The sequence below is a fragment of the Ochlerotatus camptorhynchus genome, unplaced genomic scaffold (genome assembly GCF_037179485.1).
Source record: "Ochlerotatus camptorhynchus isolate MF236.1 unplaced genomic scaffold, CSIRO-AGI_Acam_v1.1 ptg000445l, whole genome shotgun sequence".
In the NCBI taxonomy this organism is placed as follows: Eukaryota; Metazoa; Arthropoda; class Insecta; order Diptera; family Culicidae; genus Ochlerotatus; species Ochlerotatus camptorhynchus.
In genome coordinates, this window is record NW_027040931.1 from 734,539 (window position 1) to 762,135 (window position 27,597).

A 27,597-nucleotide genomic window follows, 5' to 3' on the forward strand; every position below is an offset into this window, starting at 1 on the left:
TCATAGTGTTGTTAGTTTTCGAGAATGAGCTTTTATTCGCGATTGACGTGTTAGTTTACAAATGCAATTACGCCCAAATCTCAAATCACTCCGGAATTGACATCTTAACGCTAAAAACTAAAATCAAATCTTATCTAAGTATAAAGGTAATTTATCGTTACAATTGAGGATTGCGTGTACCTCGGTAGTACTATACCTGGGAGGCAACTTTAAACTCATCTTCAGAACTTTGTTCTGAATATTTTGAAGTGATTTTTTCCTGGTAAAGGGTGATACGGTCAAAATTTGGTCAAGGGAAAACGCGTGTAAATCGGTGAAATCGTTTATTTAAAAAATCAAATTAAATTTCTTTTTCAAGTTCAATTAGTATAAAATTCAGGAAAAATATTCAGTAAGGCTTCCGCTTTTCCAAATCCGAATTGCCGGGCCTTACGCTTGACCCCTGCCATCAGATTTTGTACAGCCACCTTGTCCACCTTCTTCGCCGCAGAAAGCCAGTTTGCCTTGAACTGCTGCTCGCCCTTAGCAGTTTTTTTGGTCTTCTTTAGGTTCCGCTTGACAATAGCCCAGTATTTCTCAATTGGGCGGAGCTCTGGCGTGTTGGGAGGGTTCTTGTCCTTGGGAACCACCTGCACGTTGTTGGCGGCGTACCACTCCATGGCCTTTTTACCGTAATGGCAAGATGCCAAATCCGGCCAAAACAGTACGAAACAACCGTGTTTCTTCAGGAAAGGCAGCAGACGTTTATTCAAACACTCTTTCACGTAAACTTCTTGGTTGACAGTCCCGGAAGCTATGAAAATGCTGCTTTTCAAGCCACAGGTACAGATGGCTTGCCAAACCAGATATTTCTTTGCGAACTTTGACAGTTTCATGTGCTTGAAAACATCTGCTACCTTTCCCCTTCCTTTTGCCGTATAAAACTCCTGTCCCGGAAGCTGCTTGTAGTCGGCTTTGACGTAGGTTTCGTCGTCCATTACCACGCAGTCAAACTTCGTCAGCATCGTCGTGTACAGCCTCCAGGATCGCGCTTTGGCCGTCGTATTTTGTTTATCATCGCGATTTGGAGTCACTACCTTCTTGTAAGTCGATAGTCCGGCTCGTTTTTTGGCTCGATGCACGGTTGTAGACGATACACCCAGCTTATTTGCGGCATCTCGGAGAGAGAAGTTAGGGTTTCGCTTGAAACTACCGGCAACTTTCTTTGTCGTCTCAGCGGCTTCCGGTTTTCGATTTCCCCCCGATCCAGACTTCCTGGCTGTCGACAAACGTTCCCCAAACACTTCAATTACATTTGTAACGGTTGATTTGGCAACTTTTAGCGATTTTGCCAACTTTGCGTGCGAGTAGCTCGGATTTTCGCGATGCGCGAGCAAAATTTTGATACGTTGCTCTTCTTGCTTGGACGGCATTTTGACAACTGAAGAGTGAATTCCAAAATCAAAATAGGAGCAACATTCTACACACACACACCTTCAAAATGAGGGGTGTTCAGGTTTTTTAAATGCAAAATTGAAAGAAATACCCTTTAGTGCAACATCTATATTGGTACAGAATAAAGCATGACCGGTCTAAAAACTTATTTAAATATTAGACGTTTATTATTGAGGCAAAGTTTGCATTTTCTGTTTTTAAGATAATACAATCATTTTATAAATTTGCTACATTTGGCTTGAATGCTCTCAGTGTGATCTATAAAAGTTAACTTTTGGTCAAGTACTAATCTATGATATTTCACTTAACTTGACCAAGGAATTGGAACTCCGTTCATAGTGACTATGTGACAACTACTCAACTAGGTACTTGAGTTTTGGAAGCGTTGGGAGAAATCTTCCCTTTTTGTCTGCAGTCTGCTGCAAATAACACGAAGACTTCTTCCTTTAGCAGAAATGGCTGTGTCTTCTTCTTTCTTTTTTGCTTCATTAAACATCGGTCTCTGTTTGAATCGAATGTGCAGGAAGGCAGCTTCCACACCTGCGTACGATATCGCACCCCTTCAAACACACATGGGCCGGGACCAACGGCTTTACTTCCCTTCCGAAGAAAGACGTTACCAGAGATGTTTATGCCTCAGAAAAATACCACCGACCTCGGCTGGGATTGAACCCAGACCCATTGGGGTGAGAAAGCAGTCACGCTTACCACTACACCACCGGCGCCGGCTGCCGGTGTCATCAGCGAACAAAGAATTGGGGCAACCCTAAGGCAATTCAGGGCGGTCTGTTTCCTCAATATAGGCCCAAGAATGCTAGTCTGAGGAACTCAAGCTCTAACAGGTAGTCGATCAGGTTTAGAATTCTGATAATTTACCTGCAGAGTTCTGTCATCATCTGTGAGCATATCAATTTGAATGATCAAAAGAATTTCATCAGAAGTGATCAAGAGATTGCCCTTTTCTTTTGCGTTTAGGAGACATGGCGACAGAAGAAAGTTTCTCCAAATCGACCTTAGGCTTTAGGTAGCAGCAACACTTCCTTCAGCAAAAAAGCAAATAGAACCACAGTGTTTTATTTTCATTGCTACAACTGTGAAGTTTCTCGGTAACCATTAATCCGAATTGGACGGAACAACCGTCACATTAAAGATATTATGATCCCATAGAGCGCTAAAAACACGCTTAAACGGTCAGCCGGTTCCGGAGATATGGCCGGAAAAAGTTCAGGTGAATAGGGAATTAAGGAAATAAGTCGTGTTTCTTGGCAACCCCTAAGCCCAATTGGACGCAACAACCAATAAATTAAAGGTGTCATGATCTCATAAAATGCTTTGATTATTTTTGGAATCTACTGGTTCCGGATATATGGCCGGAACATGTTTCGGTTTGTATGGCCATGTAACTAAATCCGGCCTGCTGCGAATAAAACCCATAATCACATCAAATTACATGAGAATTAAAAAAAAAACAGCTCAAAGGTAGTCATTTGAAGAACCCAGGATCAAACTGGCCATACCCAGTCATGTTCTGGAACCTGTTGAATGCGTAAGTAATATTTAATATTTTGGTTGTTAATTTTTAATTTTTAAAACGTTTCATCACCAATTCACTTTTTCCGCGTCAATTCATTTTTGTTTTCGATATTTCTGGGAAATAATTTTACAAATCTGATTCTTTTTATTCAATGTTTTCGATAGTCTAAATTATTGTCCTTCTTCCTTGTTGCCCACAAACCGCTGGGCCATAATCACGATTTTTGCCCTGTACAGGGCTGATAGCTGGTAATTTTTCAGTTACTAAATTTTAAAGTCAATCACTAGAAATAAACTTTTTAAACAAAAAAAAAAACACTAAAGGCACTAATTCCCTAAAAACAGTCACTAAAAGTAGCTTTTTCACAACGAAAAATGTCTTAATTGAGTACTTGGCACTAAGGAAGTCTGCAGTAGTTATGACAAAATTTTAACCAGTGTGACCAGTGAACCGAAAACATTCAAGAAACTGTAAAAGACCAGGAAAACTACTGGAAAATACCTTCAATTTCGATTACAAATCGCGAAAAATATATCTCCTTTCTCCGAAAATAAGTGCTAAACCTTTAAAACTTTTCAAGGACATTTGTCTGTGCTAGATTTTCAGAAGTCTTTGAAGAATTATCAAGTATTTAAAATAAAATCCAAAAGAAATTTTAAGAATATAATAAAGGAATTCTCAAGATATTTCGGAGAAGAATACCAAAGTACAAACTACGAAAGACTCATATGAAAAATTGAGTGCTCTGAGGGTCGATTTCTACACCTCTGCTTACATCTTTAAACAGGTTTACCCATATAGTTAAACCTGGTTTAAGGCTAAAGTGGAGGTGAAAAAAACGACCCTGAGACTGACACATACAAGCGTTGCTTTTGAATATCGTTTAAATTATTATAGACGCAAAATTCAGCTCCGAAACAATTTTGGAAATCATTCCAATATAATATGTGCATTATAATGAGAGTTCTTGGAAGCATTCTATGATGATTGAGTGATGATCCAATTCTCATAAGAATTGCAAATAAGTTCTGATTTGTTTTTAAGAGAGCTCTGATGATAATTCCATGGACATCCCATAAACTCTAAAGATGATATCTGCGGATGGCTCTAAAACAATTCTGAAGTGATTTCTGAAGATACTTCCAAGAGTACTATAAAGAGTTCTAAATAAACTCCGAGAAGAATTCCAATGGAATCGAATTTTGAGGGTTCAATCTCAATGGAACAATGAGAGAAGAGTTTCAATGGTATTCTTAGATGGATTTTTATTTTGAGAATTCTGAGGAATTACCATGAGAATTCTAGTGAAAAGAATACGAATTGAATATCCAATAGGATTCAGGGAGAAGTCTGAGATCATTCTAAGCAGAAATTAATGAAATTTCTGAGGTTGATTGCATAGGAATTCGAAGGAGAGTTCAAGTCAATTTAAAATGGAATCCTGGAAGAATCATTAAAAAATCGATTATAATCTACTTTAACAAATCATGTTCGTTCATGCGTGAAGTAAACGATTTACATGGTTGATGATGCTTAACGTCTAATATCCGACCTTAAGTGGACATTTTTATACGATATATGAGCAGATGAAAGTATAAAGTTGATAGTTCCGTTGTAGTACGGCAGTGTGAACATTGTATAGAGAAAGTAGAAAGCGAGCCAAGAACAATTTTAAGGAGAGCAATCGACTAGATCCTTACGTCAGATAGCGACTTGAGTGTGAAACAATCGATATAACTGTTTTCGCACATCGGACGTACGTGAGCCAATCGGTAATCATCCTTTTTTTTCAGTGGTGCTGGTGTGCGATACTCCTCACCATCCCTCATCAACGGATGAGTTTGGTAAAGGGGATGCTCGACCCGATTCGTATCCATCTCAAAATTGTCATATGCTCGCTTTCTATTTTCTATATACAATTTTCACATTGCCGTACTAGAGGAAATGGATGTAATGTCGGCCTAAATGCCCCTAATTTGGGCCCATACATAAATTTAGCAATCGACTAAATTTTCAATTGCATATATCATGAGTACCGTCCCAATGACGCGTTGATCTAGATAAAATTGATAAATAGTCTATTCTTAGCGATGGGCCTAATCTATGATCCATAGGCCAACATTAGAGCCATTTCCCCCATAACGAACATTCAACTCTATACTTTCAGCTTCTCGTCGATCGTACAAAATGTTCTGATATTTGACGTTAAGCATATCCAACTACGAAAATAATCTATTTCCAAGAATTTTGTTGATTATTCAGCAAAGAATTTTAAGAATGCAATATTATTTTTGTTAAGCTTATTTTAGAGGCAAGTTTAAAGGAAAGGAATGATTCTGAAAAAAGTTCTCAAAGTTATCTACCTAGATACACTCGCGATCATAAGTTTAAGGACACCCCTAAAAAAACACACAAATTTGTTATGTTCATATCTCTGTCATGTTACGTCCAATTTCCGTTCTCTTTAGATCATTTGAAAGGTATTTAATGGAACTTTCCTCGTAGGCAAATTGTTCAATATAATTCAAATTTAGTGTACTAAAAGTTCACCCAAAGTTACAATATTTTTCAAAATTTACTCTGGAGAATCGTGACTGATTTTCTCAGAATTGGGTTGGCCAAATTTTGATATAAAAGTAGTAGTAGAACACTTATGCTATACCATTCATACCATTCCAATAACCTTTGGAGATCGAAAATTGAACGTAAAATGAGAGATCATTGAACGAAACATATTTGCATGGTTTTTTGGGGGTGTCTTTAAACTTATGATCGGTAGTGTATATCAAAATTTTAAAGATTTTGAACGCAGAATCGAAATCTAGATCTTCGAAAAAAAAATGCTGTCCTTGTAATGAACTACTTAACTCTATTTAAACTAGTAACATCATTGGTATATTGCTATTTGCTGGTCATTATGTTTAACGTAATCAAGAGGAAATTATTAAAATCACTTCAAATGCTCTTCATAGGGGATTCCGTTGTGAGATTCGATATAGTTAGAGGAATTCATAAAATGTGATTTTAAGTTCCATGACATAAAAAGTTAATTTAAGTATTAAAGCGTATCTGAATTTCTAAGTCACCATATAAATGTCACTATTGGTCAATTATTTATTATTTAAAAGTCACTATTGGGTCTCTAGTTCCGTAATTTTAGTCTTAAAGTCACTACTGTTATACCGTATCAGCACTACCAGCCCTGACTGTATAACGTACAGGTGTAAGTGCTGCTTCATTTGAAACTTTAAAAAATAAAAGAATACAAAATTCTGTACCATTCAGGCATGGAAAATCATTTACATTCATTTCGTGCATTCATTTACATTCATTTACCCCTAACTTTTTTCATCAACCGAATTCCGCAAAATGATGTAAGGAGTTTTTGTAGGTTTTGTTATTAGCTACAACTTTCGTCAATAACTCAAATTCGTATCTCTTATGCATGACGAACCAGAGCGAACAGAATCCTCTTCTGTTTTTCAGTGAATGTATTTTACATTCACTGAAAAACAGTAACAAGTTCTGCTCGCTCTAATTCGTGATGCATAAGAGATACAGATTTTAGTTACGGGCAAAAGTTGTAGCTAATAACAAAACCTACTAAAGCTCTAAACATCGTTTAGTGGAATGCTGTTGATGAAAACAGTTAGAGGCAAATGAATGCATGAAATGAATGTAAATGATTTTCTATGCCTGGTCCTACCATTAAATTGTAATTAAAATTTTTGTTCGATCAAAATCAACAGCAACGATTCATGTAAGTTTTCATAATGGGCACTCAAATCCAATTGAATGTTTATGAATCAAAAATGTCCAAATTTTTGGATGCTCTAGTTAATTTTTTTTCATAACAGTTGGTGCTTCTTCTTCTACTCCGATTTCGACTCCTTATGCTAAAACTGGCATCCGAATCCGACCCCGACTCCACGACGCCGACTCCACAGCTCTGCTTGTAAGGTCTCTGGATTTATCAATTCATCCTCTGCTGACTATTGCTCAAATTTTCTAAAAATTTGTTTTGTGTGTTCAAAACCAAAATGTGGCAAAATCATAACGTGCCAAAAACGGTACACTACTAGGTAATCAATGATTTTCCGAATAAAATTGAGCAGTCAAGTCAAGTGCTGAGTTAATATTTTTGTGTGATCCAATTTACACAGAATAAACCTAGATCTGAGAGTGCCACCTCACACACGCCGGCTGCCTGCTCACCGAACCGTCACGAGAAGTTAATCTTAGCCGTAAAAATGAAGATCTCCAGAAGTGTGCAGCTCGACAGAGACGGCACGAAGAAATCCTTTCCATGATGATGACGGTGATCGGCATTGCGCAGCGATGGTGACGATGGCTCTGTCTCTCACACATACAGACGACAGCCCACAGCTCCAAAGACGAAGACGAAGAATATTGAAACGAATGACTGACTTTAACTAATTATAATGGTGTTTTATGATGTGGTATGCTGACATTTTTATGAGTTTTTAAGCGATGTTTTACGACATGGACGGGTTGAGCATGGAAGAAGGCAAGTCGATCGATGCGGCGGGTACATTACTGTGCTGTTACTGTTGGGTTGGAAAGGATTCTGCCGAGATTTTGGATGATGATGATCCCAATCCAGAATTTCACCCCCTATTCTGCGAGTCGTGTAGGAGACAGAAGCGTGTCTTTTCTCAACCAGTAGCAGACAGTCACACGACTCGCAGGGGTAGGTCCCATTATCAAGAGTTGTGGCCATCGGCGTTTCGCTCTCTTGTGGGGCTGACTCTTTGCTTATTTTATTATGTTGAGTTGATTGTGAGCCTCTCGGAAGCCGTGACATAAATAACCAATTCTAATTGGACGGACCGCATAAAAAGCCACACAGTGATTGATGGATTCATGAATACTTGACCCGGCTACCGTGGGGGCTATAGAACCAGAATCGATTTGTCGTGGTTTTATTGGAACAATCGAACCGGCATAGATTAATTTTCATTGAAATAAAACACGTCTTCTACTGATAATCTTCAAGGTCTAAATCGAGCAGGAGCTTCTCAATCACCAGCAAGGCTTCATAGTCACGATCGAGGGCGATCAGCTGCTCGGTACGCCATTTTTCTAAGGTGTCCAACGTGTGACCGTAAATCGTGCTGGATTTCACAATCTGTTCAGTAGCATTGTCTCCGGAATCGGTGCCATTTGCGGTGCGGAACAATTCTTCGGTGTTCAATGCAATCGAAATCTGCTGCAAATAATTGGTCAAATGCTTCAGATCCGGCGATTGTCCTGTGGCTTGGTGTCCTTCGATGAACTTTGTGGCCCAGTTCAGCTGATCGGAGCTCAGTCGGAAGGGTTCCGTCTGCTGGTTGTTGAAACAGGAAAAGACAACTCCCAGCGTGTGGTCCAGCAGTTGGGGGTAGTTTGGTTGGGTGATTTCATTGAGTTGAAGGGGTTCCATAGAAGAATCCGGTTCCGGTTTGCCAACTGCTGCTGGAGGTGGACCCTCAGGATGGTTTGAATTGCTGATAATAAGAGGATCCATGTTGACAGACTTCTGGTTGGGGTGACAGTACTTGCTACCGGTTCAAGGCAACCTTGATGGCCTTAGAACCAGCCTTCGAACGCCACTGATTGTAGCACCGGATAATTGACGTTTGAAACTGGCGGCCGTATGTGCTGGAAGATGTGCTATGCTCTGCAAAACACAACTCACTCCGGATCCGCAAAGCATATGGCCCTAGCGCATATGAGCCGTGGCGAAGAAGCGAAGAGAAATAAAGTAATCAAAAGCATAAACACAAACATAAGTTTTAATTGAAAACATAAACATGCTGAGCAGCAAGCGGAACCGTTCTTCTTGCGGCGGCAATGGAAATCTTTCCTTCACCAACCAACATGCAAAAGTGGATGTGGAAAATGTATGCATACTTCAATCTCCGATTTCATTCGAATTTGAGCAGCATTCCGTTAGCAGCGGTTGGTAACTGTACGCGAATGCTGCCTTTTATTTCTCTCTTTTTTACCTCAAAACCCATCAAATCTGGCAGATCATTAATTCGATACTCTTCGAAATGATCACTTAACTTGCGTCATCATCTCATCGTCGTGCCTCGGTTTGATTCCCGCTCGTGCCCGGTGATTAAATCCTCCACACGAGCAGCGGATAACTTATTCAAAGCAATTCAATTACTGTCACTTTGCATCAAATGATACACCATAAAAAGTGCATTATAAAAACTTTGCAGCCACGGAGAGCAGGCAGCGCGAGCGTTTCGGCCAAACTTCGGCTCAATGACACCATCAACCATCCATCCTTCCCAGCGCTCGCATCTGCGAAAAGCAGTTACAAAAAATCCCCCTCCTTCCTTCCTCCACGATGGAGAGAGAAGACATGAAAAACGCGAACCAAAATGACGTCACAGCGCGCGCACGGTGGGAATTTAATGAACAAAAAGGACTAAAATTGGCTGCCACTGTAATCGCAAATACATCCAACCCTTAATTTGCGCGGTCTTGTTTTTCTTTTTTCTGATGTTTTGGTGTCAATCAATCTTGAATAATATGGTAGGGTAAATGATGGCTTCGGCACCTTTTGATTGTTTTCCGAAATCATAATTTAACGTTAATTCCGCTTTAGTTTGTTATTTAGCCGTTATTCAGCTCCATTTTAAAGTACGAAAAGAAAGTCCAAAAATGGTTCAGGACCAATAAATTTTTGCCAATTGATCAGCTTTTTCGTTTCCTTCGATTCCACAATGACCAGGAACCCAATAAAGATTAACCATATTTCGACATGACAGTTGCTGTAATAGTTTAGTACATTCCCACACTAGTTTTAACGAGTAAGTTTTTGATTTCAAAGCATTCAGTGCCGCTTGAATATCTGAACAAATATTCGTATTTTTATAGTTCCTTTTTATGCGTTGCACATTTTAAGATGGCATATATTGCAGCTTGAAATATTGTCAGCCATTTTCCCATGGACACCGAGAAGTTAACCCTAGGGCCGGTAATACCAATCCCGACCATATTATCTTCACGGCGAATGAGAACGACTCAAATTTGAGTTTAGTTCACTCATAATCGCCAAAAGTGCAGGAACTCAGCGATGAGTTAATTTGCCTCATGTTTTCCCAGGATTTTCCAGGGAAAAATTCCCGAATTTGAGAAAAGTAAAGATTGGATTCACTCATTCTATTGGAACTACTCCGAGACTGAATAAAATTTTCGTCAATTTCCTCATTTTCCGGCAGATTTTTTAGGTTTTCCACAGGAAACCATGAGACAAATTTTACTCATCGCTGAGTTCCTGCACTTTTGGCGATTATGAGTGAACTAAACTCAAATTTGAGTCGTTCTCATTCGCCGTGTTGTTTCGAGCCATATGTTTAGAAAATTACTGATCCAGGACTAATATTCAGTCTTCCTGCATCCCAGTCAACGTGAGTCACATCAGGAACATGGAAATTATGGTTAAAATGATGTCGCTTTAGCATACAATCTTCCTTCATCAATATTAATGGACTTATCTGAAACTCTTTTAGAATGCTCAAATGTCCAATAAGATCTCCATCGAAGAAATACATGGACCGTTTGAGCCTCAGAGCACTTTTCACTGCATCCAGTTGAATAAATTGATGAAGAGGAAGGATATTGAGTAAAGCATCTAAAGCTGTAGAGGGAGTACTACGTATTGCTCCAGTAATGGAAATAGAAGCAATCCTTTGTAGCTTGTTTAGTTTGACTTGTGCCGTTTGTTGCTTAGTTTTCGGCCACCATATAAGTGAGACGTAGGTAATCCTGGGTTTAACTATGGCCGAGTATATCCAGTGTATCATATTTGGCTTCAGACCCCATTTTTTTCCAAACGTTGGGTGCTTTTCCTATTTGTTGATCAATATGTTTGTTAGAGTTTACTATCTAAAGTTACTCCTAAAAACTTTACTTCTGAAGATAGTGACAGCTTTACGTCTCCTAGTTTAAGATCAGTGATAGAGATTTTTTTTAGTAAAAGGTACAATAGTTGTTTTTGTAGGATTTACATTCAATCCCTCATTTGCACCACGATAGTGTGAATTTTAATGCTTTTTGCCTTCTGTCGAAAACAACTTTGTCGAATTTTCCACGGACCCCGCAAACCCAATTATTTCGAATCCTTGATGCTTTAGTTTTAATAGAAGGTCATCAACAACTAGAGACCAAAGAACATCTCCTTGAGGACAGCCTTTTGCAGCTGTTATTTTCACTACTGAATCTCATAGATTAGCTGATATTTCTCTTTTGGATAGCATTTATGCAACCCAGTTGATTATGTTTTTATTAAAACCACGATTTATCATGGCGCTTATCATCGACGTGAAATATGCATTATAAAATGCACCTTCAATATCAAGAAACTTTGCTAGTAGAATGTCATTAGCCGCCACAGATTTTTCTATTTTATCAATAAGAGTATGAAGAGCTGTTATTGTTGACTTGCCTGGCTAGTAAGCAAATTGTGTCTTACATAATGGTTTATTAAGAAGTATTTCTGATTTAACATATTCATCTATGACTTTTTTTTCCATTAATTTCAAAAATATTGACGACAGACTTATTGGTCTAAATGGTGTTGGTGAAGATTTATCTCTTTTGTTCGCCTTTGGTATGAATACCACTCGGACTTGTCTCAATTTTTTTGGGATGTATCTCAATAAGAAACTAGACTTGAACAATTCAATTAAAACAGGAATTATTATAGATTTACAATTTTGAATATGTGCTGGAAAAATTCATCTGGGCCAGGGGATTTAAAAGAACTACAAGAATCTGTCGCCCATTCAATTCTAGAGATAGCAAATATTCTAATGGCAAAGTTTTCTGCCTCTTCATTTGACATTTCTAGCCTGAGACAATTGTTTCGGTAGATCTATCACGTTCACCACGGTCTGAAGATGTGGCATTTTGCATGCAATCATGATTTTGTAGTTGATCATCAGTAGGAAGGGACCCTGGAAAATGGGTTTGCATCATCAGTTCCAGTGTTTCATTTGAGTTTTTAGTAAAATGTTCGTCAGTCTTTTTCAGAGTTCCAAGACCGTTCGAATGATCTTTTGAAGAACTTTTTGAAGTCTTTCAGTTTCAGAAGTGTTTTCTATGTTTTCACACATGTGTCTCCAATCTTTCCGCTTGGTTTTTCTTATTTCCTTGTTATATTCAGTTAACGCCTCTTTATATTGAAACCAGTTTGAAGTAAATTTTGCACGGTTGAATAGTTTCCTAGCTTTTTTTCCGTAGTTTTTCTAATCTATCATTCCACTAGGAAACATCTCTATTAGTCGAGCGCTCCTTTGTAGGACAACTGGCATTGTAAACCTGATTCATATTAGTTATTAAGTCATTATAAACTTTTTCTAGCTTTGTAATGTTATCAATATTATTGAAAATGGGCTCATGTTGACTCTTCATATTTGTGCTATATAGTTCCCAACTTGTTATACAAGGATCTTCATAAACCTCCTTCAGTATATCATTAGTCTTAAATTCAAACATAATTTGTTTATGATCAGATAAAGAAATTTCGTCTGATACATGCCAATTTACTATTCGATCAGAAAGTATTGAACTACAAAGAGTAAGGTCCAAAACTTCTTCCCTTATTGCATTAACAAATGTCGGGGAGTTCCCTTTGTTACATGTGCCAACATTTTGTTGCAAAATGAAATCAAATAGACACTCACCCCTTTTGTTGATTCCGGAGCTGCTCCATATCGTGTGATGAGCGTTTGCATCACATCCGATGATAAAAGCCTTATTTTGGCTTCTGCAGTGAGAGAGGAACGCTGCAACTTCTGGAGGAGGTGCATCTTCAATATCGCCAGGAAATTATGCGGATGACACGTAGAGCATCGTTTTTGTTGGCACCTCTAGTGAAACTGCAGCAAGATCTCTATTGGTGAATTCTGTAATTGGTGTAATTTTGGCATTAATATTGCCTTTGCGTGATGAAGGTTTTATTGTATAAACTAAATGCTTGTTCCAGTCATTTTTGTGAGCTTCTTATTTCTTGAAGGGCATTTCTAACTGCCTGTATTCTAGTTTTGGTCGATGTCCAACACAATCGTCTTTATTCAAACTCGAATTTGATTCGGAGCATAAGGTGGGCAACGCAGAATTTCCAATATTCTTTGTTTCACTACTTTCTTGAGGACACTCATCAGCATTGTGAAAACATACCTCAACATTTGCAGTAGCATTGCAGCTTTCACTAGGTTCACTATTAGTGATGCCGCTAGCTTCTGTACCTCGTTGATTTGTCTCACGCATCTCAGTGTCCTCGGAAATTTCGTTAATTCTAGAACTTGTATTGGACTGTTCTGAATCACCCTTTTCCTTTTTGTCACCAAGTTATTCTGATTCCTCGTTAGTTCCTGATTTCCTGGAGGATTTTTTTCTTAGATAGGCAATTCTGAATTTATAATCCACATTGAAATGGCATTTTTTAAAGTCTCCATGGAGCATCAACAGTCAAGACAAGTTCAACGTGATACTGCTTAACTGTATATCTTTTAAGGATCTTCCAAGCATCAACCATTAATCCTTCATATTGACTTTCCACGAAGGCAAGGATATCCTCATTTGTGTCCTCAGCTTTAATCTGATTACATTGTTAGACTGAAGAAACGTACTACAAAATACGGTTGATTTCGAGTTGCCGATAATAGAACAGCTGTACAGAACAGAATGTGGCTCCACTTTTCATTAGCTAGAACCTAGCGCACCTAGCGTTAGAAGACAACTTCTGCCTGCAGTTAAGATTAGCAGCGTGCTATGATAGTGTGAGGGCGCATAGAAAGTCCGTGTGGAACGCTAAACGTACCACTTTTTGATTCACCAATTTGTTTGCAATTCCCCTTCTGCCCTGTGATAGCTGGATAGACACACTCACCTGAGAAGTTTGGAGCGTTGTAAAAGCGTTTTTAAATCGTTTTTGGACAATCATGTCGATTGGAATGGATAGAATAGCAAGCAGCAGATAAATGTAAACAAACAAACAAGTCAAATGTTTGAGTGACGCTGAGAATTTGCTAACTTCTAGGTACTTCTGTGCCTACGCTGCTTAGGTTGACGAGAATACGTAAATTCCCCTTCCTACAGAAATTTTCTAATTTCACCACAGAAAAAGAAAATTGGGAAATTGTACCCACGTAAAAAAGGGTTGAGAACGAGGGGGGCTACTCTATCTACGGTTCAGAAAAGATTGTGTTTTGCTCTGGCTAGCTTGATGACAATTCTGAAGATTTCCTGCAAAAATATGATGTGCGAAGCAAATAGATGCGAGAAATAAAAATAGATTTTTTGAAGATTGATTCGCTAGTGTGAGATTTTTTGAGAATCTAGAAATGAGATTTAGATGTGTCACTCCCTTCGATTGGGAACATGTTATATATGAATTATAATAATTCCTAGAAATCTTCGAGAGAAGTCATTGTTTATAAAATCTGTTACGCCCTAATTCCAGCTCTATCTAGAATATGTTTTATTAATGGGAAAAGCCAAAAGAAATCAATTCCACTTGCGCACGCTACGAGGTGGTTTTTCGGTGCTAATTTTGTCCTATGCTCCAGATTTTTATCAACACGCATTTAATAATCTATTTAGTCTGTAATTTTATGTAGTAGTTACAAATTATGGTTTTAAAATCAATAGGTGACCGATGGAAAACTATTGGGACTTGTATAAGAGAATATGTCAAATATGACTAATGCAGTGGTAGACATTCGTTAAGCCGCACATGATAATTTTTGAAAATTTTCGAAATAAATTCATGAGAATATTTTTCATTCGTATTCTTTTTTGTGGTAGAGATAGTATAACAGGACCACTTTCATAGGAAGAATAGGTGTCTCATTCACACTTACACCAAAGCAGCATTGGCGGAAGGAAAAATTTAAACGCCATTTTTGGCTTAGACATTCGTTTAGTCGCAGTGCATAAAAGTTCAGTTTTTCGTGCAATTACCATTAAGTGCTCATTTTATAAGGTACTTAAAAGAAAACCGGTGTTAAATAATGGTTCTAATGGCGAAAGATACTCGACCGACGGAGGAAGAACGGCCTAGGGAAGAGCGTTACTCGGTCGTAATAGCCCATTTCCGCTCTATCAAGCAGAAATCATCAATAATATCAATGATTTCACCATGCACAAAACAATATACGTTTGCTCCGATCCGTTAGTTCATAAGCTACAACATGAAGCCTAATACAGCGCATTGTATGAATATTTACACTCATTGTTCTCAAAGCAAAAAAAAGCGCTCCTAGTCAATCCACTTTTTCTACCATCATCCGTAGGACAAAGAAAATCCTTAGGACAGAATTGAAACTCGTAGGACGAACTTAGAATCAAGAAGCAGTCTTTGATTTTTAATAATATATCAACATTGTTTGACTGTTTATCAAATCTAACGGTACGCATGGAAAAGTGAATAAATTTAGAGGGTATCTTTGATGAAAAAATTCCATGTTTTGTTCAAACCCTTAAAAAAAAAAGTTAAAGTGCGGGATGTGCTCAGGTGGACAGAAATTAGATCAAAAACCCTATAACAAAACTGTTTAAGGAAGAAGGATTCAACAATCGCTCAATAGCGAAACAAAATCTGTCGATCATAAGAAAGCAAATTAGAATCTCCTGAAAATGCTTTGGAATCTGGTATAAACCGTCCTACAAAGGGCGCACAAAAGTTTCTTTGTGACTTAAAGGTCTTGAAACAAACCGGAATTGATTGTCCTGCTCACAAATAAAGGAAAAGTTTAATGTTTCGGTAGTTCCCCGGTACCTGCTGGAAATCGTCAGGAAATACATGGAATGGAAAGCAGAATGACGTAATGTCGTGTTTTCTGGCGAAAAACTGTTTAATTTGGACGGACCGGACTGTTATAGTTGCTTTGGGGGCGGATGTTTGATAGTGTAGGGAGCCTTTTCCTACTATGCAAAGCTTCCAATTTGTTTTATCTCTACCAGAATGAACTCCGGAATGTATCTGGAACTGCTGGAAGACGTGGTGATTGGTCACATCGAGAACGACGCGAATGAGGATATCGTATTTCAACAAGACACTGCATCGATCCACGTCTCCAAGCAATCAGCTTGGCCAGCTTGCAGTCTTGAACCTCATTGAGAACCTCTGAAGAATCTTAGCTGGGATGGTCTATGCAAACGGGCGTTAGTTTGACAGCATTTCCAACTTTATAGCAGAAATTCTAGAGTGTTGGGCCAACATAGATATGAAAACACTTGAAAAGAAGCTGTCTGATGCGATGTCATTGGAAATGGAAGTAGCCACACCAAATATTAACTATGGAGTAACTTTTTAATTCACTGCGTAACAGTTATTTTTTTACCTAAATTTGACGGTGCGGCTAAACGAATGATCACCCAAAATTCACATTATTTGATTGACAAAAGGTGAACTTGAATTTTGTTTAATCTATAAACTTGATGAAAATAAATCAGATCTATCCTTTAACATGAACGATATTCTATTTTTGAAAAATATAAAAAAATAGGGTGTGGCTAAACGAATATCTACCACCGTAGTGAATTTTTAACTCCATCTTGATGAATAATGTTTACGATGTATAACATATTCAGAAACTGTTAACATTAGTTTAAAGACCGAAATTAAACCAGGCGCAAGTTTTGAGCTCACTTTGTTATCAAGTTTGAAAAAATCGCCTAATTCGAAAATATTCCGATCTTTCATGGAATTTTAGTATATAATAGGTTCAAAACAAGTGCTACCATAGAAAGCACCGAAAGAAATTGTTCGGTAAATATTCCTCTATAACAAATATATCATTTTGGAAGTTTAGCAACTGACAATTTTAATCCTTTTTGTCCCTATAATCCCCACTGTGCGGCGACTGGTTGTTTCACTTCGCTCTTTTCTGGGACTGCATAAATTGCACCGAGCTCCCGGCCGGATTGGAGCGGCACATGGGATTTGCTTTTATTTTCCGTCGTTTTCGTTCGAAAATATACACTGACTGATGACACTCAACCATGAACCAGTTGTCCTTGCAAATTGCTTCCTCTTCTTTGCAAGTGCTCAGTGTATTATGGGCTTCCAGTTCACCGTGGTTCACTGCAACTATATGCTCACCAATACTTTCGTAGATGCTGATTACGAGTACATATATTTTGTGGCTTCGAGTGTGGTGTAATTCGATTTGAATACATATCCAATGGGGGACGAATGAGTTCGAGATTATACAATTCAATTTTCAAATTTCTCGGAATGGAGACGTACTCGAAAAATATCAGAACATTTCAATTGTCAGGTGCAACGAACGTCTGTACCACAATAATCCGGACACTTCAAAACTTAAGGAAAACACAAATTCCGCATTATATTTCATTTGTAGTTGTTTTTTTTCAGATTCATTGGATATGATTTAAAAATTCACAAAGTCAAAACATAGTTATTCGGTATTTGCATAAAATTTTCGAGTTTTGCGCTTTACTCCATCCATTAGGGTTTGTACTAGTACATGCTCCTAAGATGATGGCCGTCTTTGTCCAAATTTGTTGAAAGTGCTTGGTATCTTTGATTCCTCGTTTCTTTCCAGAGAGCTTCTGCTTCATCAGAGCCCAATATCCCTCGATTGGACGTAACTCTGGACAATTTGGTGGATTTGCGGTTTTTGGTACTACATATATTCACTTGATTTGCTTCGTACCACTCCATCACAGGTTTAGCATAATGACATGATGCCAAATCGGGCCAGAACAAGAGGGTTTTCTTTGTGGCTTTTGATGAAGGGTAGCAATCGCTTCTACAGGCACTCTTTCTGGTAAATCTCCTTGTTGATTGTGCCTGTAGTGACGAAAGATTTACTCTTTCGGCCACACGTGCAAATTGCTTGCTAAATGAGGATTTTTCTTGGGAATTTTCGATGCCTTCTTCGTCCTGAAATACTAAACTGTAGCATTTTTGGCCATAGCAGAATAGAAATCCAGCCCTGGAAGCTGCTTGAAATGCTCCAGGACATAAGTTTCATCGTCCATAACAACGCATGAAAACTTCATCAAATATTCGCAGTACAACGACTTCAGCCCCAAACGCTGTTTTGATTTTTGGACAAAAACAGGTGACATTCCTATTTTCGATCCACCGTTCGAACAGAGAGATTCGGATTTTCCTTCAATATCCTCTTCATCTTTCGGTCCATGACAGGTCCAGCACGTCCAATGTTTTTATCACTTCTCGGTTGCCCTTCGTCAAACGTTTCGAAAATGATTTGAGCACACCGTGAACAGTGGATTTAGGTACTATAAATGAGTGTTAGGCATAAAAACGTTAGGCATAAAGTCATTAGGCATAAAATACCTTGCTGCTGTGCAGCTCTAGAAACCTGTTCCGAGCATGGTAAACAATGAAATCCATTATTTATCATATCATAAGTGACGTAACTACATATTTACTTAGATCCAAGATTAGTAGCGATTGCGATTAAGTAATCTGGCAATAAAAACTCAGCATAGTTTTTTACTACATCTTGCAATCAATCGCATCTAGAAATAATAAAGCACACATTTGTTGTAATATATTCTTGCACACATATTGTAAATCTGGAGAGCTTTGAGTTTTGGGCGTAATTGCTTTTGTTAACAAACATGTCAATCGCTGATTTCTTGTGAATAAAAGAAAAATCTCGTGAACAAACTATACCAAATGATAGAGGAACCATTAATTTACCTGTTTGTGTTGTTAGTTTTTGAGATTGAGCTTTAATTCGTGAGAAATCGTCAAATGAAGTGTTTTTTTACAAAAGCAATTTCGCCCTAATCTCGAAGTTCTCCGGAAATGTCAAAGAAGAAAAGATTTTCCTCAAAGAACAGCTCATGAAATAAAGAATGGTGAATTATGTGATTTTTCATTCAATAACAAAAAAAAACAGCTGAGGTTGAATAAAAGCTTCCGTATTGACAAGTCAGAATTTGCATTACGTCCGTACAAAATCCGCTCGCGCACGTGTTTTTCATTCGCCGCCATCTTGAACACTAAACATGGAATGTAAACACCAATCATAGTCTTTTTCATCAATGACTCCCAGCTATACCTCAGCGAAAAGTTCCACTCCTACGTGCAATATTTCAAAGGTTACAGTGATTTGAAGGTGCCCGGATTAATGTGAACACCGAGGGGGGTGACACATCTAAATCTCAATTCTAGATGCTCAAAAAGTCTCACATCTTCGAAAATTCTTCTTTCATTTCTCGCATCTACTTGCATCGCGCATCATCTTTTTGCAGGAAAACTTCAAAATCGTGATAAATCTTCTTTCTATCTACTCAGCGTACGCGCAGCTAGCCACAGCAAAACACAATATTTCCTGCATCGTAGATAGAGTCGTCCCCCTCGGTAGACACAGTCCTTATGTCCCAAGCAACAATTTAGGTAGGAGGACAAACAAAGGAGATCTTGTAGACAATGATTCTGGCTAGGATAATGCTTTAAAACCTCGATATTTAAAACTTGTGATGTAGGTTGGGGGTATTTTATCATATTTAGCTGTTTTCATTAAACCGGGAAAACTATGTTCGACATCCTTGAAAAACCCTTGAAATACAGCTATACAAATCAATCATCTCTCCTCATCTAGACTTTTGCCCTTCCATTTTATTTCTGGCCAATGCAACACAAATATCGAGATTACAGCGCATACAGAATAAAATAATGCGTTTGATTTTGAGATGTAATAGATTCACTTCCTCAACTTTGATGTTAGACGCCTTACAATGGTTGTCAGTGAAGCAAAGAATTGTATATTTGATTATGGTGTTCATTTTTAAAGTAGTTAACGGTTTGCTGCCTCGATATTTGTGTGATCAAATTGAAAGAGGAAGGGACTTTCATAGATATAATACTAGAAACGCGGTTGAAATAAGAACACCACATTTCTTGACTTATGCTTCACAAAATTCATTATATTATAGGGGAATAAATGTTTTCAATTCGATGCCAAGACATATCAAACGTTCAGCAACATTTACAGAATTTAAAAGACACTGCATTTCACACATTAAAACTGTCTTTTGAACAGTTATCCAGTAATTTTTTTATGAATTGACTAATTATGTATCTTGGCGAAGTTATCTCTAACGGATAATTTTATATGGATAGCTGACTTTTTAATAATTATTGTAGCACTGTAAAAACTATTTCTGTTCGCCATGATTTAAAAGTAGTAGATTAAAAAAAAGTAGTCTACAAAGGTTTGAGCCTCGCGCGCGTTTTACGGATATAGATGACTGAATTTAAAATTTGATAAAAAAATGCGATTTTGAAGCTTACTTGGAAGATACCTTGAGTTAGTAGTAAGTTATCTTGCAAATGTCGGGGGTTCGTGAGCATTCCTGACATTGCTGAAAATTATGATAACATCAGATTGCGGGGTTGCTAGTGTAATAGGATGCTTTGTTGATTGTTCACTAACTCTTGATTGCTTGTAATACTTATGAATATTTTAGGTGGACAAAAAGGCGAACATTTATATCGCTGTGAAGCAACTGTAAACTCTAGAGGGAATTTATATCTGTAACTGAAACCAGTTCGATTTTGTTTGGTAACCTGGTTAAAATGTCATATTTAATTATCTTAAAGATAAATCGTCCAGCTCAAACCTTTGTAGGCGTAAGAGGTGGGACCATCATCATCATCATCATCATCATCATCAAAACCAGGCATTCAAATTACTATATAAATTCAATGGGTATAAAATGTATACGTTGTATCTGAACTCTGAAGATGACACAGATAGTTTGGAGGACGACCGGATGAGCTATTAATATATCCTTTCATATATCTAAAATTTAAATAATACTAGTATGTTCAATTTAAGTTCATTGTTAATTCAAACAAAACATTTTTTAAGCAATTTAGCCACCTAAGATAAACCTTCAATAGAGAAAAGCAATGTGATTTAACCGGGGATAAATGACTGCATATGAAGTTAAAATTCCTTTAATCAAAATAAAAACTATCAATACTACTACTATTTTTTATTCTTTTCGCTAGTAACTTAATAACTGTTTTGGTAACTTTTCGGTTAACCATAGGTCACTATTTAGTCTCTTTTTAAAAACTATTTGCTCACTAAGTCACTATTTTCGTGGGCCCTAACCGCTTTCAGCCCTGTGAATGAATAATAAGTTTTCATTGTAAACCTAGATTCTCAGTGAAATTTTGTATTGCGATGTTGCTGCTGTTGCAATTAAGTTGGAATTAGATTATATAATTTCGGAGGTGAAAGGTAAAAGCGCTGGTTTTACGATTTCACACCGGAAGAATCTGGCCGCGTTTAGTTAAGCGTATTATCCGGAATAATTTTCATGCGGAGCTGGGTCTCAAAATGAGCTCAAGGAAATAAAAATATAAGGGGATTGAAGACAAGTGTTTCATATGTAAGATGTATGAGAACTGGGTTAATTTCTGCCTTTAGCGTTGAGTTTGGAAACATTCAGAAAAGAACTTTTAAGGGTTTTGAAATTGCCATTCCAAAGACCTCTTCTTGTATCATGAGTAAATCGAGGTAAGAAACGGATCTATCGGATTTATCGAACACTTTATTCAATTTGAGATTGTACTGGACATCTTTTCATGGGTTTGATGACCATGCGGTATTGTATGAAAAAAAAAACCCAGATTGCACTAGTACATATCTGAGTAAAGTAATACCTGATAAGCTCGTGTTGTCGAAAACGGATTGGCACTGTACCTGAATTTGTTTTAATTACTGGAAAATCAAGAAATAGAGGAAATGGATGTAATGTCGGTCTAAATGCCCCTAATTTGGGCCCATACATAAATTCAGTAATCGACGAAATTTTCAATAGAGACAAAAATATCCACTAGTACCATCCCAATGATGCGTTCTAGATAAAATTGATAAATAGCAGATTTTTAGCGAAGGGCCCAATCTTAGATCCATAGGCCAACATGAGAGCCATTTCCCCTATCATGGAATTTGGTTTTCTTCATTGAATCGACACCCTAAGTAAGCTAAATCGGCTGTTTAAGGCAGCCGAATTCATCATATTACAACACACAGTTTTTGATGAAGCTGATTATTTAACCATTCAAACCCGACTGCTTTGCCCCTTACACCAGAATAAGTCACCGCGACCGACGATCTTTCAAACTCGAAGACTAAATCTAAGAATAAGCACTTAGGCCTTCATAAAATTCTACTTTTACGCGACGTTCGTTGCTTCGATTTGGTCTTTACACAAGACCGGAATAGAACCCATGAAACCTCCACATTGTTCAGGATACCGTTTCCCTTAGATCACAACAAGCAACGACCAACGTGACGATTTTACAAGCCCTCGTAAAAAGAGGCTATTCAAATGAAATAACGACCCCGAAAAAAATATATAATGTTTCCAAACTGGATCAAGCTTTGGCATGTCATATTTTTCTAAACATATCACGTTCCACCGATTCAACTATGTTCTTGATACCTCATTTGAACTAGAAATGAAAAAAAAAATTCTAAAACTGAACAACCGATCACGCACGATTGAGGCCACACACGAATTGATTTTAACTGAAACAAACTCACCAAATCAATCCATTAAGTTAAAAATAATTACCTAATGCATGTAATACGTTCAGTCTATAGCTGGTATCATGTGATATAGGCTACATTGATATCAAAAGTCACAGCTATGATTTCCGGTGAAAGACACCCTATATTAAGTAATATTAGCTGTAGTTTGAATGTACTATAAGCAAGATAAACTAGTGTTGACGAGATTTGTCACGCCAATATCCCTCCTGTGTGTCGATCATCGTCATCAGTAGTTACTTGATGCGACGCTTTCACCATGATTGCACTTTATTCAAATCCAAACACAAATTGCTTGCCCACATCAAAACTGTACATTACATCCAGCGTGTACTTCTCGAGTCAACAAGCATAGGATTCACAAATAATCTCTTGGAGTCCCTTTGTGAGATATGTAGTCGAAGTGACAACGTGTTTCCAGATCCACAAATTATCCTGGTGTTTCAATCTTGCTCCTCAACAAAGATTTGTACTATTGGAAATGGATGTAATGTCGGCCTGAATGCCCCTAATTTAGGCCCATACAACCCAATCGACTCAATTTTCAAAAGCGACCAAAAATATCCACTATTACCGTCCCAATGAAGCGTTCATCTATTCAATTTATAAATAGCAGATTTTTAGCGATGGGCCCAATCTAAAATCCATAGGCCAGCATTAAAGCCATTTCCCCTATGTCCTCATTTATAATCCATACCCGAGCAGGAGCGAATATTTCGATACCTTAAATTGGTATGGATGAGCCTGACATAAAAGGTAAAATACCAACAAATAATACAAAAAAAAAAAAATGTTTCCACAATACTACTCCAATACCAAATTATGATAATGCAGTACCAAATCAATACCATACAAGTATTCTTTTGGTATTTGATCTCTTATGTCATGCTGGTCAATACCAAATTTTGGTTTCAGGTTAGATTTAGGTATTCATTAATTATTTTCTCATGCTCGGGTAGAGCTGGGACTTACTTACCTTACCAATCAGGCTAAGGCCTTGTTGTCCTCTGCTGTCCGAAGAAGTCGTCTCCACTCTACTCGATCCATGGCCACAGTTCGCCAGCCTCGTAGTCTGCGAAGGGTCCGCAGGTCACCTTCTACTTGGTCGATCCACCTTGCCCGCTGCGCGCCTCTTCTTCTTGTTCCTGATGGGTCGCTTTCTAGAACCATTTTCACTGGGTCGTCGTGCGGCATTCTTACGAAGTGCCCAGCCCACCGTAGTCGCCCAATTTTTGTATTTGTGGACGATGGATGGTTCTCCCAGCAGCTGGTGCAATTCGTGGTTCATTCGCCTCCTCCACGTTCCGTCATCCATCTGCACTCCACCGTAGATGGTACGCAACACCTTCCGTTCGAAAACACCAAGGGCGCGTTGGTCCTCCACGAGCATAGTCCAGGTCTCGTGGCCGTAAAGGACCACCGGTCTAATCAGCGTCTTGTAGACAGTCAACTTCGTGCGGCGGCGAATTTTATTCGACCGGAGCGTCCTCCGGAGTCCAAAGTAGGCACGATTCCTTGCCATAATGCGTCTTTGAATTTCTCTGCTGGTATCATTTTCGGCGGTCACCAGTGAGCCCAAATACACGAACTCATCGACCACCTCGATTTCGTCACCGTCAATCTGAACTCGGGGTGGGAGGCTAACATTGTCTTCCCTAGAACCTCTTGCTTTCATGTATTTTGTCTTTGATGCGTTGATGGCAAGTCCAATCCGTCTAGCTTCAGCCTTCAGTCTTATGTACGTTTCCGCCATCATCTCAAAGTTCCGTGCCATAATGTCAATGTCATCGGCGAAACCAAGGAGCTGGATGGACTTCCTGAATATCGTGCCACTCGTGTCTATCCCAGCTCTTCTGATCACACCTTCTAACGCGATGTTGAACAGCAGACACGAAAGTCCATCACCCTGCCGTAACCCCCTTCGAGATTCAAAGGGACTCGAGAGTGTCCCCGATACTCGAACAACGCACATCACTCGATCCATCGTCGCCTTGACCAATCGCGTCAGTTTATCCGGAGATCCGTACTCGTGCATAATCTGCCATAGCTGATCTCGATCGATTGTGTCGTATGCGGATTTGAAATCGATGAACAAATGATGTGTGGGCACGTTGTATTCGCGGCATTTCTGCAGAACCTGCCGAATCGCGAAAATTTGGTCCGTGGTAGCGCGGGCACCCATGAATCTCGCCTGGTATTGCCCCACGAACTCTCTTGCATATGGTGACAGACGGCGGCATAGAATTTGGGAGAGTACCTTGTAGGCGGCGCTCAGCAGTGTGATCGCGCGGTAGTTGCAGCAATCCAACTTGTCGCCCTTTTTGTAGATTGGGCATACGACACCTTCCATCCACTCCTCCGGTAATATCTCCTCCTCCCAAATCTTGGCAATTACCCAGTGCAGCGCTCTAGCCAGTGCTTCACCACCGTATTTCAATAGCTCACTTGGTAGTTGATCTACACCAGTTGCTTTGTTGTTCTTCAGCCGACCGATCTCCTCCTCAACTTCTTGAAGATCAGGGGCCGGTAGCCTGTCGTCTTCTGCGCGTGCTCCATGGTCTGTTGCCGTGCCACCTTCGTTTTCTGCTGCTTCACCGTTGAGGTGCTCGTCATAGTACTGCTTCCACCTCTCAATCACCTCACACTCGTTCGTGAGAAGGTTACCGTCCAAGTCCTTGCACATATCGGCTTGCGGCACGTAGCCTTTGCGCGAACTATTTAGCTTCTCGTAGAACTTCCGTGTGTCGTTTACGCGGTACAGATTTTCCATCGCCTCGCGATCTTGGTCTTCCTGCTGACGCTTCTTCCTTCGGAAAACCGAGTTTTGTCTGTTCCGCGCTTGTCTGTATCGCTCCACATTCAATCTCGTGCGGTGTTGCAGCATTCTCGTCCGTGCTGCATTCTTCTCCTCTACTAACAGTTTGCATTCGCCGTCAAACCAGTCATTTCTTCGGTCCGGGATTGCAGTACCTAGTGCCGCTGCGGCAGTACTACCTATGGCTGAACGGATGTCCCTCCAGCCATCTTCAAGAGAAGCTGCGCCAAGCTGCTCTTCCGTGGGTAGTGCAACTTCCAGCTGCTGCGCGTAGTCCTGGGCAACTCCGGCGTCCCGTAGTTGCTCAATGTTGGGTCGCGGCGTTCGACTTTGACGGGTGTCACCGTCACCGTCGAGAGTTTTGAGCGCATGCATACTGCAACTAGGTAGTGGTCCGAATCTATGTTCGCACTGCGGTACGTGCGGACGTTGATAATGTCGGAGAAGAATTTCCCGTCGATTAGAACGTGATCGATTTGGTTTTCTGTGTGTTGGTCAGGTGATCTCCAGGTGGCTTTGTGGATATCCTTGCGGGGGAAAAAGGTACTTCGAACTACCATACCCCGAGAGGCGGCAAAGTTCACGCATCGTTGGCCGTTGTCGTTCGATACGGCATGCAGGCTGTTTGGCCCGATTGCCGGTCTATACATTGCCTCCCGTCCTACCTGAGCGTTCATGTCGCCGATGACGATTTTGACGTCCCGTTGCGAACAGCCGTCGTACACCTGCTCCAGCTGCACATAGAACGCTTCTTTCTCGTCGTCGGGTCTCCCTTCGTGTGGGCAGTGCACGTTGATGATGCTGTAGTTGAAGAAACGGCCCTTAATCCTCAACTTGCACATCCTCGCGTTGATCGGCTGCCAACCAATCACGCGTTGGCGCATCTTACCCAGCACTACAAAGCCGGTTCCCAGCTCGTTGGTGGTGCCACAGCTCTGGTAGAAAGTAGCCGCTCGATGCCCGCTTTTCCATACCTTTTGTCCCGTCCAGCAAAGTTCCTGCAGTGCTACGACTTCGAAGTTGCGTGGTTGAAGTTCGTCATAGATTAACCTATCGCAACCCGGGAAGCCGAGCGATTTGCAGTTCCATGTTCCGAGTTTCCAATCGTAGTCCTTATTTCGTCGCGTAGGTCTGTGCCGATTGTTCCGATCCGTATTTCTTTCTTCGTTATTTGCAACTTTGTTTTTTTTTCCAGGGCGGCTTGTTGGGCCTGCCCCAACCCCATGTCTCGCCGGGGACCATCGTGCACAGCTCTGTTTAGAGTCCCACGCTGGCACTAGGACGGTGATCAGCCGCTCCTAACATGGAGAACAGACGCCGTTTTGAGCCGCACCTCCATGGTGAGCAGACGCTCAGGTTTGGTGAAGCATTTCCTCTATCACCGTACTACGGTTACCGCGCCAGTGTTCGCGTCGCACCTCTTCACTTTGCTATTGCCGGACTGGCAACATTGCCCAGGCTACGCCAACCAGCTGTGTCCATGTTTCAGCTGGTAGTCTTTTGTTATCATATGACTCGAGGAGGCGTGAAGTAGGAACTTGTGAGGACCAGGGCTAGGTATTCCGCTCCTTCCAGGTTGTCGACTCACCATTTAGTAGCCCAGAGCTGGGACTAGTGTTTCCATTTCTCGGTTATTTTCGGTTTCCATGGAAACGGGATTATATCAATATGCTTCCATCGGAAAAAAAAACTACCGAACTGCCACTCGCCAGTTTTTTTTACTCAGAAGATATTTCCGAATTCTTCCAGAAGTCTGTTCCAACTTTCTTAGACATTTTCAATTGATTTCATCGGGAGCACACACTTAGTTTTTTCTACCAAACTCGGCTGTGCAAATCTCGGCAAAACAAGTTTTACTAAGATCTCAGCAAACATTTCATTTGTTTGCTGAGATTCAGCTAAGCATTATCCGAGACTTAGCAATCAAATGTCACTTTTGCTTAGATCTCAGTGAAACTTATGTTTGCCGAGATTTGCACAGCCGAGCTCGGTAGAAAAAACTAAGTGTGCATCTTCCAGGCGTCCTTCTAGCTTCAACAATAGCTTCTCTCGACTTGAACTGGATGGTACATCGAACTTCTTCAGCACGTTTCCCCAGAAATTAACCCTGGCCTCCCCCGTAAATTTAATCTGGCTTCGCTCGGGAAAAAGTTACCGACTTCTTTTGGAACATTCTTCCTTGGAAGATCTTCAGATTTCTCTAGAAGTTTCTTAAA